Genomic DNA, 13,345 nt, shown 5'->3' on the forward strand with positions numbered 1-13,345 from the left:
GGGATCTCCCCACCGAGGACAGTGCGTCAGATGGTGGTGCTGCGGGGGCCAGGCGGAGCCCCCAACCCGCAGCGCCCCCAGACCTAGGCGACAACCGGGTCCCCACGTCGGCGGCGGCGGCGGCGGCGTGGGTGGTCTCGCCCTCCCGGGAGGGCTGGGCGTCGTGGCTGCTGGGGGCGCAGGGCCTCGGAGCCAGGGTGCGCGCAGCGCTGCCCGCCGCTCCGGCTCCCGATGGCGGCCCGAGGCCCTGAAGACCCCTCCCCGAGCCTGCCCGACCCGGTGGAGGCTGTGCGGCCCCCGGACGGCTCCGCTGCGCCCCGCGCCGGGAAGGCCAGGCCAGTGCCCGGGGCCGCGGAGTCAGCGCTCGGAGCCCCGGCCGCACGGCCCGCTCCCGGCCGGTCCCCCAGCGGGCCCGGCCTTGCGCTCGCGCGGGTTCATCGCTCTGGAGTCCCCGAGAGGCCAAGAGCGAGGCTCGGCTGAGTCCCCGCGCCTCTCAAGTGGCAAATCTGGAACCAGTTAGGATGGGGGAGGCAGATGGAAGCCAAACGGAAGCCCGGCGGCAGAGTGAGCTCAGGACGGTCCGCCAGGTGGCCCTGGCCGTGCGCTCGGGCGGCGGCGGCGGCGGCGGCTGCGGGCGCGCGCGGAGCCCCGGCGGAGCAGGTGGGACGCGGCCGGACCCACGCCGCAGGCCGCGCGCCCCCGTCCGGCCCCCGCGGGGGTCTCCCCACGGCCCCCCGTGCGCCGCAGAGAGGGAGACGGCTCGCCAGCTGGAAGGCCGCGCGGGGCCGGGGCGGCGGGGACGGCGGGGACGGCGGGAGGGCGCCCGGCGCTTCGGGCGGAGCCGGCCTCGGACGGGCCAGGAGAGGCCATGGGCGCCCCCGCCGCGCGGCCCGTCCCCCGGGAGCCCGTCACCTAAGCAAGCGTGCTTCCGTGGAAATTTTACAGATCGGTTGTTTACTCTTTTCAAATATTTTCTGGAATAGTCTGCAGAACTTTCTCACATCTAACAAATGGCAGACTGAACTGTTGAGAAGATATGAGATAAACAGAATGACATTTCAATTTAAGTGGGGCGAAAGCAAACGGTATTTTTTTTAATAATATTTTTGTCAAAATGTGCCGTGGATCTAAAATTTTGTCGTGTTCAAAATATATAATTTGGGGGGGGGGGTACTTCAAGTACACATTTTATACATTTTTCAACCAGAAGAAGTAAAACCTTTAAAAGGCAAAAGCGCAAAGCAAGAAGAGGCTGGGAAGGAAGTGGTCTCTCTCCAGCTCTCCTGTTTTTTTCTTCTCCTCCCTAATAGCCTGAAGGAAGATATAGTCAAAATAAAACAATTTCATATTAAACTAACACATAGATGGAATTAATTCCTTCCCAGATGGTCTGAGGGACCTGGCTGTTGCAGTGTGCCCAGAAAATGCTAGATTCAAGGTGATTTTCTCTCCCTCAACCGCTCAGAGAATTGTAAACAGCTTCAGCCTCATGATTTGTTTTAATCTGCTTATTGAACGCAGATAAAATTAGAACCGTCTTCCACTTGACATAAACGTCGCTCAGGAAGAATCACCAGGTTTTTTAGCCGAAGGAATATCTGGGTCTTTTTTTGTTTTGTTTTGTTCAAAATGGTAATATTTAACTAGTATGTAACCAACTACAAGTTCTGAGGTCAGGAACCCCATGGCCGTAAAAAAGAAAAAAAAAATCAGTGTTTAAACTAATCTTGCCCTTGTTCTTTTCCAGCGATCTTGTGTCGATAAGCAAGTACCAGAGAGTAAAACAAATGATTTGTGTGTTCCTGGCAAATAATTTTTTGAGCTTCAAAAAATCAAAAACACGTTGCCTGTTGCTTTTTAGGAATACCTTGTAAACTGGACGGGAGGGGGTGGTGCAGGAAATACAGTTTCATTGACCCTTGGAAAACTGGAGGATAGTCGAGGTGCAGTCAGCTTTGCTCTGTTAGGGCAGGTGCCGCTCCACAGGAGGGTGATCTGAAGGTGAGGCTTCAGGTGCTTGGTCACCTGTGAAGACACAGTGCCCCCCCCCCCCCGACAGTTGTGACAGGTGCGGTGAGGTAATGAAGCAGACAGGTCAGTTGTGCAGACAGGACCTAGCCCCCCTCCACCACCACCCCCTTGCCCCCTGCAGCCTGGCCAGCTCCCATCCTGCCGCCCCCATGTCCACGTTTCGGTCCCATCTGGAGGACCCTCTCCCTTTTTAGGATGTTTTCTCTCCTTTAAACACACCCTGCTGGCCCACTCAGCAGCATTACCGGGGACCCATTTGTCATTTTCGCTCACAAGGCCAAAAGTTAACCAAAGTCTGGGCCAGAGAAGCCTCCCCCCTGCCCCCGCCAGGCTCCTTTGTCACCTCGACAGCCCAGAGAACAGGCCAACCATGGGACATCTTTATTCACACCCCACAAAGGCCAGGCGACCGCGCGTGCAACCTCACGCCTGGTTCCAGACGCAGCTGCATTTAGGTGTGTGAGAGTGTTGGAGTTTTTTTTTTTTTTTATTGTTTCCATCCTCGTTTTTGTTCTGTGTTTGCAGGGAAACTACGGTCCCTTTTGCAGCACTGGGGCCGGCCAGCCGGGGTTTATGCCCCGTGTCCGAGTCTCTGTGGTGGGAATAGACCCATTCAGACAAGGCCTAACAGATACGTGGGGCCAGCCCACCCCCCAGCCAGGGTGAGTTACCTGATTGAAAAACAAATCTGACAACCCCAAAGCTTTCCTCCACGTGCCCACCGCCAGCAGGAGGGAACACAGACTCCTTCCTTCCCCAGCAGGCGTCCCAACCAGCCTGGCCTTTCTTGGCCTCTGCCAACATCATTACCCTGACATTCCTTTGCCACCCCCCCCCAAAGACAGTCTCCTCTGCCACCAACATGGCTCAGTGACAGGAGAGGCTCTCACTCTGCCTGTTCCCCGTGACCGCATGGGGTACAGCGCCTCTCAGAGCCGGCCAGCCTCGTGAGGGCCCTCAAAGGCCTAGCTTTGGGGAGCTCAGCAGCATCCCTAGCCTGCAGGTGAGGAACCCCGTGGGATCGCAGTCAAATACCAACACCCCAACCTGTCAGACCCCACACGGTGGTGCCGCCACCCTGCCGAGCCAGCCACATTGGTGTGCGGGCAGAGGCACGTTGCGGAAGTCCTCTAGCACATCCTGGCTCCTGTCCTGCGCCCAGCACTGGCGTTCTTGTTCGGAGAACAAAGGCCCGGAGGCCCCTGCAGAACAGAGAGAGGCTGAAAGCAGTGGCTTTCAAAGTTTGCTGACCGTGGCCGGGGTAAGAAATGCATCGTGCGTCTCAACTCGGTGCACGCATAATGGCTACGTATGAAATAAGTGATGAACTTTTCGTGCACGCGTAACCGAACGTTTTCGCAAAAGAATACTTCTCTTTCCGTGCATCGTGAGCCCTGACGTTTGTTATCCTGTTTTGTTTCTTCCCGGTGACGGCAGCCACCTGCTAAAATGGTCCCATGCTCCCAGAGGGCAGCAGCTCGGAGTTTGCAAACCACTGTCTTCAGAGCTGAGGGTGTGCGGGGTGCAGGAGCGTGGGACTCGATCTGGGGCACCCACAGCCCCCGCCTGCTACTTTTGCTTCCCCTATTCCAGCCCTGGAGTCAGACTGTCTTGCCGGGATTCCCAGAGCCATGACACTGGGGAAATCCCCTCCCCCCCCACACTGAGTTTCCTTCTCTTAGAATGGGGGTGACAGTGCCCACCTCCAAGGCTCCTGGGGACAATCAAATGAGATCGTGCACAAAATGAGGGCCTGACTCCAAGTGCCCAAGCATCCGTCTCTTCCGTTTGTCTGCCAGGATGCTGGCCCCAGTCTGCCTCCCAGTAGGACTCTCCCCCTGCTGGCTTCCCTTTGGGCCACCTCTGTGGTCCCCACTGCAGGCTTCAGGGCTCACAGATCTGTATAGTCCAGCTCTGTGTCCACCAAGCCCTGATTAAAAAAAAAATTTTTTTTAATGTTTATTTATTTTTGAGAGAGAGAGAGAGGGGGACATTGCATGAGCAGGGGAGGGGCAGAGAGAGGGAGACACAGAATCCAAAGCAGGCTCCAGGCTCTGAGCTGTCAGCACAGAGCCCAACATGGGGCTTGAATTCACACACCATGAGATCATGACCTGAGCCGAAGTCAGACACTCAGCCGACTGAGCCCCCCAGGTGCCCCTGACCGAGCCCTGATTAAGTCATAGGTCACACCCCCGTGGACCTTCCGCTGGCTGCTGGTTGCTTTGGCACTGACCCCAACAAGAGTACGTTGTGGGATGGGGGTGCTGCTCTTCTCATGTTGCTGATCGAGTATCTGGGGCCCAGAGGGGCGTCACACAATCAGTAAGGGTAGAGCTGGGGTTAGGCCAGCTCTCCTGGCCTTGGAACACTGTCACACTCCCCCTGATGCGCAGCCCCTGGGTCCATGCCCAGCGTCCTCCCTGCAGCCAGGCAGAGATGACCCTGGCCTCATGCTCTCTCCCCAACCACCCTCGAGGGATGGCTCCTCTCCTGGGGTGTGAGGCTTGCTCCCTGGGGGAGGGACAAGGAGCTCCTGTCTTCCATGGCCCCCAGGCAGCAGGGAGGACGATCATTCCCCGGCCCGCCTTCACCTCCTCAGTCCTGGGAGGGCTGAGTTCATTTTCCCTTGAACAGCCACCTCCTTGGGGGCAGAACCACAGTCTTCCCGCACCCCCCCACCGGGCCGCTCGCTGCTTCAGTGATGAAGTCAGACGTGAGACCAGGAGTAGCTGCCCTTACATCCTCTGCACATACGCACGCATGTACACACACACACACACACCCTCATGCGTGCACACACTTACACACGATCATGCATACACACACACACACTTGCAAATTACTTTCACATACGTTAACCGCTGCAGCCTTCCTGTAATCAGTATACGGACATCAGGAAACACTTACTCTTGGGCCAGGTAATAGAATTTTCTGGAAACAGAGAGACTGGAAACTGATGGAAGTTGTCTGTGAAAGGCTCTTCCCCTCAAGTTTTTTTCAGGCTTTCTGAATCTTCCATGGCCTTAAGGTGGGAGGATGCCGTGCAGGGAAGCTCCCTGTCCCCTGAAACAGACAGAGACCTCCTGTGGGACCGAGCCCTTCTCCAGACACCCAGGTCCCTGCCCACAGCCAGTGATCTAGCAGGAGACAGACAGGCAGTGTGGGGGCTGTGGCAGGGATGGGCCGTCTGGGAGCAGGCAGCCGTGGACCAGGTGGCCAGGGAAGGTGGTGTCAAAGGTGGCAGCAAAGCTCTGGAGGAATGTTCTGGCGCCTGTGCATGCAGAGGCCTGATCCAGGACCCGGTGCAGTACAGGGGAGCAGGAAGGAGCTGGTCTGGCTACAGCAAGGGGCAAGTGGCAGACGAACTGAAAAGGAATGGTGGGGTGTCTCTGGCCCTGCAGCCTTGTCTACCCAGGAGTCCACGGGCGCTGCGGGGCCCCTCTCCCACCCCGGCCCCCTCCGCCCCGCCTCTCAGGGCTGCAGCAGGTCGCGGCAGTTCAGGGTGTCCGAGGGACCCGCACGTCCATGGCTGCTCTGCGGGGCCAGCCCCGTCTCTGGCTTTTGCAATCTGTCCTTCGGAGTCAACTTTCCCTTGTAAGGATTTTCCCTTTTACTTGTTTGGTTCCTCTGACAGCTTTTTATCGCTTTGAAGCTGCTCTTGTATGATCCAGCTGTTCTGGCCTGCTGTTTTCCTCCCTCTCGGGCCTCACAGGGGAGACTGAGAGTGGTGGACACCCCACCACTGCTTCCTTGTGGCCTCCACTGCCCATCTGCCTGTGTGGCAGAGCCCCGGGGCCCTGGAGCTGAAACATAAAGCGCTGACGGGGCTCAGAGTCGTTCTCCAAGCTTGCTCCAGCCAGAGGCTTCGAACCGCACAGTGGGGAGGCGCCTGCACCCCCACTCCCCATGCATGCAGGTGCACACACACACATACGCCTGTTGTCCCGTGAAGAAAACTGTCCACATACAGGAGTGAGCTTCCCGGCACCGGCTGACCCAGCATCGCCCTCCAAGCCACCCTTAGGGTCAGTGCAAGACGCCTTCTGAGGCTCGTTCTGACCCCGGGGACCTGGGCGCTGGAAAGCAGGTGCCACAGACCCGGGCTTCTGGTCCCCCGTGATGGTCGGCTTAGGTGTGTGCTTCCCCTTCAGCATCCATGAGTGAGCGCTCCCATCTGTCCACCTGCCTCATCCGGGCATTGCTTCTGCTGGACAGCTCTTCACTAGGTGTGCAAGCATTCTAGAAAGTTCTTTGAGCTCCATTGGCCGTCGGGCCCTGGGTAATCACAGATGATGAGGCTGGCCTTGCAAGGCAGACAGACAGGTTGCACAGAGGTGAGCAGGTTCCTCGGAGGGGTGGGGACCCCGCCCTCCCATCCTCCTGCTGGCCCGCTTTGCTGTCACACACGCCCCGCTCACCTCGTGCTCCCTTCCCTCTTGCTTTCTGCCCCCCTGCTCACTGGACTTTGGATGCATTTTATTTTTTTTTCCCTTCTTGCCAACCTGTCACCCTGGTCGCTGCCCTCTACCCAGCACCTCCCCCAATATATTTTCGTCTGAAGTTTTCTGCCAGTGTAAACCTCCAATGTTCTACTTTAGTGTGTGTTAATATTCATATTCTTAGGGACACAAAAACCCCAAAGCAAAAGAACGCCCAACAGCGGCAGGTGCCGGGGGAAATTGGGACCCTGTGGCCAGGTCTGCCTGTCCACCCTGCCCAGAGCTTGCTGAATTACAACTCCAAGCAAGACGCTCGAAGGGTGCCCCTGAACTTTAGTTCAAAGCACACCTAGTTTGGAGTCTGCTATAGTCATGGACCTACGGAAGCAGGAAATCCCTCGGATAGCATCTGGCCTGAGCCCCTTGTTTTAAGAGAAGACCATAGTGGTTCAGAGAGGGACAGGACTGGCCCAAGGTCACACAGCCAGTTGATAAGCCTGGTAAGACCTGGCAGAAGGGTTCTTGGCTTCTGCTCTGGCTGGTTAAGCATGGCAAGCGTTTAACGCAAGCCCGAGTCTTTGGCTGCAAACCGGAGAATGTAACCCAGATGGTCACGAAGGGTGTGATTTATAAGCCATTCTGAGCATCCAGCGGAGCACAGCAATCTGAGCTAAGCATTTGCTGTGTGTTAGTACCGTCATGCCTCACCTTGTCTGAAGAAGCCCCCTTCCCCAGCCCAGTTGGCTCAGTGGGTACCCAGCAAGGATGCCTTCCAGGCCACGCCCCGTGCACAGGGCTCCACGCTCCAGCCCAGCCCCAGCCGTCGGAGTCTTTCAAGAAGTTGAACTAAGCACAGCAACTGAATCAGGCGGACCTGAGCCTGGGGCCCCGAGATCCCACAGATGCAGATGAGGGGATGTCTCCATGCATTAAACCGCAGGTTTTCGGTCACATCCCCGCCCCACAGTAATCCTCTGTGCCCCCAGGGGCCTCTCATTGTCCCTTCATCAGCCCACACTGAAGGGAGGCCCTGGGGTTTCAGGGGCTGGACGAGACCAGGGCTGGGGAAGAGGTGGGTACGTGGGAGGCAGGCTAGGCTCCAGACGATGGGATGCAGGGTCCCACGTCCTTAAAAGGGTGACAGGGGCCCCGGCAGCACCGGGAAGGGACTGACACTGAATGTCAGGATGGCATAGGGTGAGGACCTGGTACCGCCCTCCAGCCCAGACACACTGGCCTGTCGCCCCACCCAGATCCCCCCAGACACCTCTATTCACTTCCTGGTGTTCCCATAACGAGTGACCGCAAGCTGGAGGACTTAATACAGTAGAGACTCTGTCACATTTCTGGAGGCCGCGAGTCTGAAACCAAGGTGTCTGCAGGGACACGCTTCCTCTGAAATCTTCAGGGGAGGATCCTTCCCGGCCTCTTCCAGCTTCTGGTGGCCCTGGGTGTCGTTGGCTTGTAGCTGCACGGCTCCAAACTCTGCCTCCATTGTCACACACACACACACACACACACACACACACGCCCAGAGCCTCCGTGTCCCTTCTCTGCTCCTCACGAGGACACCACCATTGGGTTTAGGGCTTACATGACCTCATTCCTTCTGCAAAGGCCCTACTTCCAAATAAGTGCACATTCTGAGGTTCTGGGTGGATGTAAATTTGGGAGGGGACACGACTCGACCCAGTACAACCCCCATACGCTCTGAAGAAAGAAGGGCCCTGGGCAACTTGAGCGGCCCTGGTGTGCGAAGACAAAGTTTGCTTCGTGACTGAGATGGCCTCAACAGAGCGGCCGGGGACTTCCTGACGAGCCAGGCCAGGGGTGTCCACACTGCCTTCTGTTGTCTCAAGTCGGGGCAGCGATGCTGCGGGGCAAGCCAGCGTCCGCAGGGAAACGGGAGGGGGAGGTTCTGTGGGGAAAGGCAATGGGCAGGAGCACGGAGCGGGGGTGGGGCCTTGGAGAGAGCGGCTGCCACCCTGTCTTCCTGTCCCCATGATGTGTGGCCTCCCCACAGACTGGCTATCCCTCCAGAGCCCTCTCTTCACTGGTGCTGGTTTGCGTGCTGTATAGACATCTGTGCTTCTGTTGGCCCCAAACCCCAGGTTTCCCTTCCCCACTGTGGTCCTTCTGGTTGAGCGGGGCTGGCCCAATGTCACCTGCCACTTCTCTGCACACTGGTTGTCCACTCAGGAGTGGACCCAAGGGCAGGGTCGGGCCAAATCAGAGTCAGATCGGGCTCTGCGTGGGCACTGAGATTGCTGAATGGCAGAATGACCTGTGGAGTGACCTTGCCACCTTGTGGGGGAAGCCCCACCGCACAGTGAAAGGGCTGGAGGAAAGCTGAGTGCAGAAAGACAGACACATGTGGTGGCCATTTGAGCCATTGGGTCCAGATGAACTTTGGACACCTTAGTCTCAAGAGCCAGCGCATTCACCTATAAGCCAGCCTGAGTGGCACTCTTACGCTGACCAGCCACGCCTGCGCCCCCCACCAGCCCTGGCCACGGGCAGGACAAAGTTTCCCAGGGGGTGTGTCCGACTCAGTACCGGGTCTACACCCAAAGCCCTGTCCACACTCAGTCCCCAGGGGTCATGGCTGTGTGCGGGGCGGAGGCCAGAGACGAGGTCCCAAATGAGACCAGGAGGAACTAGGGGCCAGGTGCCCCATACAGATGGCCAAGACCATGTCTGTGTTCTAGACCCTGGGCCACCGGGTCCGTCCCACCATCGCTGTGGAAGAACCGGGCTATGCACACACTTCCCAAGGAGTCTAGGCTCCTTGGTCACCCCAGCCCCTGCACCTGCGCCCTCCCTTGTTAGGCAGCGGCTAGAAGGACTGGTTCGGGGAAATGAGGGATCGAGCTTGGGGGCCCACATAGAAGAGAAGACCCCCTTTGCAAGTGGACGGGCATCAAAAATGAAGGAAGGTTCCAGTGGGGACGGGGCAATATCGCTACCCTAAGTCCAGCCCCCGGGGGTGAGGGGTCTGCCTTGTGAGGGAAGCACATGGGATGCGAACCAGGACTTGCAGGGGGGCTGCTGGACAGACTCTGCTGCCTTCACGGCCCTTCACGGTCTGATTTCCTCTCTGCAAAATGAAGACCTTTGTCTTTACGAGTATCCTCCATGACTGAGTTTCTCCAAGGGTCTAAAAGCCAAGGTCACCAACCAGTAGGAGGCCTGGGGCCGGAGCCCCCCCGTTTCCCAGGTGACCGTCAGGAGACTGGCCAGAGATCGGGTGAGCTGGTCTTCACAGAGACAGGACCAGGGTCCCCGAGACGCACTGGTCTGTCCTCCCCCTAACCTGAAGCGGGAGCGAGCCCAGGAACAAGACCATTGTAAAGGCCTGATGTCATCCACACCACCCCCGTTGTTCTACAGATGGGGAAACCGAGGGGGAGGAGGAGTCCCCTGGCAAGGGCGCGGAGCTCGCCGAGGGCAGAGCCGGTCGCCTCCCATTCCACCGCCGCCCACAGCAACTCGGCCCTCGGGAGAGCCTGAAGTGGCCCTTCCGCTCCAGGCTGCCGGGATACCTGTGTCACCGATGGCAACGTCACCCTCTCAACAGCCACGCGAGGTGCAGGGAAGCGACTCCCGGCTCACGCATATGCTGGATTGGAGCCGGGGTGGTACAAGCAGGGCGGCTGTGGGGGGGGGGCCAGGCCTACAGGAGACCCGGTACTCTTCACATTCCGTCTGGGACTCAACATAGCTCCTTGGGGGCTTTGACTCGGCTACCGAGCAGCTACGGCACAGAAATAATTGGTGTCCGCCTCCCCAGCTTCTGCTCCAGAGCATCAGGGCGGGCCGTGGGTAGAAGAGAAGACCCCCCCTCTGCAAGTGGACAGACACCAAGGATGAAGGAAGCCCCCCAGTGGGCCTGGAACTGGCGTGGGAGCCACACGGGCCCAGGGGACACCTAGAACAAGGCAGTCCCTCTCTTGGCCTCACTTTGCTCACCCATAAAATGAGGCATTGGAATAGACCTTGCTCAAGGGCCTTCCACCTCCCGTGTTCTGGAAACCACGGGAGATAGAACTGGCCTGTAAGCAAGCACCAGTGGGCCCCCCGGAGACCCGGCTTCCCCTTCTGGAATCCCATTGCTGTCTTCAGTTCTCTTCCTAGAGACTCGGTGTTCTCTTTAGGGGGGGGGGGGGTTGGGCTTTTTAAACGACATGACCGTGTTTCTCTCTTTAACACAGGAAGACACAGTAAAGGAATTCAAAGTGATGATTACCCTTCCAGAATGCCCCTGTTGACATCTTCCAAAATGAAGTCACGCCCGCAGCCGGAAAGAACCTGCAGAGGAAGAGGTAAGCGGTGAAAGCCGACAGCCCCCGGCCCCCTCCCCGCCCGAGTCCTCACCGCCAGCCACAGAACACGCAGGGGCTCGGGCTCGCGGCCCGCACCCCACACCCCTGAACAGGCCCTTCACCGCCCCCCCCCCCCAGGCCTTGGTGTCTTCATCGGCAAAGGGGGCCAAAAGGTAATACCCACCTCCCGGGCCTTCGAAGGACCCGGCGAGTTACGGGCACACGCGCACCCGGAGGAGGGCTCCCGACAGGTACCAGCAGTTCTGGCGAATTCGCCCACGGAGCGCATCGCCGTCTATTTCTAACCCTTTTTTTAACGCAAGATATATCAGACTTTGGCGTCTCGCTTTCTTTGCCTTGTTTATTTTAGAGCTCCGTCCATCCCAGCGCATGTGGGCAGACATACCTCCCTCTTGATTAGGAGCCTTCGGATCCACGGGCCCACCCTCCCCCGGTCACCGATACCACGACACCGGGGAGTTAGAGGCCTAGAAGTGTCGATTCCGGCCCAAGCTGTGTACGCATTTTCGGTTTGGCCGGATTTACACTTCCATCGACGAGGATGCAAGTCCCATCTCCGAAAACCCGCTAGCCCTGGGACCGCTGTGGTCTGGGCAGTTTCCAGTCTGGCCCGAGGTCGCCACCTCGGGGACAGCCTGGCGAGGCATCGCGGGACCACAGAGCCACAGTGATGCGGCACAGACACAGAGACGGGGAGTGGGCTCCAGGGCTGAGGGACGTCTCAGGGACCCCGGGGGAGGGGCAGGAGCCACAGTGGCAGCCGGTTCCTCGGTGACTCTCAGGCCCTGCCTGGTATTCGTCTCCCAGGACATTTGATAGAATGAATGCCGGCCTTTTGGCCGGGACATTATCAGCCGGCTTTTCCCTCTGCAGCCCTGGGGCTGGCTGGGACGCCCGCCTCGGCCCCTTTCGGGGGAGGGGGTGCCCGCGGAGACAGCCCGTTGTGTGGCCTCCTCAGCAGGTCCGGCTCTGACCTCAGAGAGCCGGCAACTCGTGGAAACAGCCAGATGCCATTCTGAGCCAAGCCCAGCGGGGCTGCTGCCGGGCCAACCCAGGTCATCCATCCGAGTGACCACGAAACAACGAAGCCCATCTTCCCCTGCACCATTACTGGCCTAGAGAAGGTTCCAGAAGAGAGGCTGCAAACCTGTTTCCAGTGAAAGTGGCACCGCCGGGTGAGGAGACAGCCTCCAGGGGGACAAGGCAACTCGCTGGGAAAGACGGACATTCAGCACACTGCTGAGGACATTCACGTGCCTGGTCTCATCATCTGCCTGAAAGGGTTCGGGCCACAACCACCAAGCTCAGCCATGTCCATGGCTTTGCAGACGCTGTTCCCTGTGCTCTTCCCGCTGTCTCCATCCCACCTGGCCCTCTGGGGCCCTTTGCTCCCTCCTATGGTCACCGAGCCACGGGCCCCGTCGTGCCCCACCTTTTGTCTCCTCGTCCCCACCCCAGCACCCAGATTGCGAGCCTCTAGAGGTCACTGGTCATGTCTTTCCATTTCTGTGTCTCTGTAGCCCCAAGTAGTCGTGCAAGCTGGCAGGGATTCAGGAGGACGAAGAGGGATGTTTGCAACAGCACCCCCGCCCTTGCCTCTGAGTCCTGGGCCGGCCGCAGGGCTGGGGTTTTGCACCTCAGTTTCCTGATCTATAAAAAGAGGCGTGGGGATGGCAGGTACCAAAGGCCCCTCCAGTTCTGTTGTTTGTGGGTTTTCTCATGGAGGAAGCTGGAGGGTGGGAGAGGCCAGGGAGGCCCAGAGAGCCCCCCACTCTGTTCCCCTCATGCAGTGAAGGGGCAGCTTCGTCCACAGCGTCCAGGGCCATTCCCGGGCTCCACGGTGTCCCAGGGAAGGCAGCAGAGGTGGGTGGGAGGGCATGGGAGGACAGGCTTTCACTGACCATCCAGCCCAGCAAAGCTAGAAACCGTCAAAAAGTAAAAATTCCATTTGTAAACAAGATCGAATTATTTGATTGTGAAACCAGTGTCCATGGAATTTAAAATAATTTAATATGAAACAATATCATTTGAAATGCTGGCCAGCCAAGGACCTGGGGGCAGTTGGGGTGGGGGGGGCGGCTGGCCTCCTGTGGCCAGACACGTGGAACCCAGCCTCCGGGGATAACAACGAGCCACCGGTCAACAGGCAAGGTTGAGAGTCCAGTGCGTGGCAAGCCCCGACCGGGCCCGAGGCCACCAGCCTGGGCCTCCCGTCCTCCCGGAGTTCACAGTGACGGGCAAGCAAGACGCCAGCGATTTCCAAGCAGTGCTGGAGAGCAGGGTGGGTGTGGCTAGGTGGCACACGGTCCGAGCCAAAAGGGAGGCCCAGGTGGCCCTCCCTGGGCCCCAGCCGGCATCATCGGGCAGGCTCCAGGCCGTCCCCGTATTGTGGTGAGGAACTGAGGACAACATCCTCCAAGCAAGGACAGCAGGAGAGGGGTGTTCAGACTAGAAATGATGACCACTTGTGACCCCAGCTCCGCGTGACCTGGGGCCAGCAAGCCGCTCCCAAGCCTCTGTTTTGTCATC

At 58.7% G+C, this 13,345-nt stretch overlaps 2 long non-coding RNA genes across 3 annotated transcripts; one reads left to right on the forward strand and one right to left on the reverse strand.

Annotated features, from left to right (window-relative positions):
- Positions 1-1,344: 1,344 nt before the first annotated feature.
- Positions 1,345-10,509, reverse strand: LOC122239709. The gene is made up of 3 exons (XR_006219093.1): positions 10,443-10,509; positions 4,942-5,097; positions 1,345-2,025 (listed from the first exon to the last, which is right to left on the reverse strand). It is a non-coding gene; the product is annotated as an uncharacterized LOC122239709 (long non-coding RNA).
- Positions 2,135-12,740, forward strand: LOC122239708. 2 transcript variants are annotated; one of them, XR_006219091.1, is made up of 3 exons: positions 2,135-3,292; positions 10,685-10,795; positions 11,166-12,740. It is a non-coding gene; the product is annotated as an uncharacterized LOC122239708 (long non-coding RNA). The 2 variants fall into 2 exon arrangements; XR_006219092.1 differs by having other exon boundaries at positions 2,135-2,693.
- The last annotated feature ends 605 nt before the right edge of the window (positions 12,741-13,345 follow it).

This window comes from Panthera tigris, chromosome B3, assembly GCF_018350195.1.
Source record: "Panthera tigris isolate Pti1 chromosome B3, P.tigris_Pti1_mat1.1, whole genome shotgun sequence".
Classification (NCBI taxonomy): Eukaryota; Metazoa; Chordata; class Mammalia; order Carnivora; family Felidae; genus Panthera; species Panthera tigris.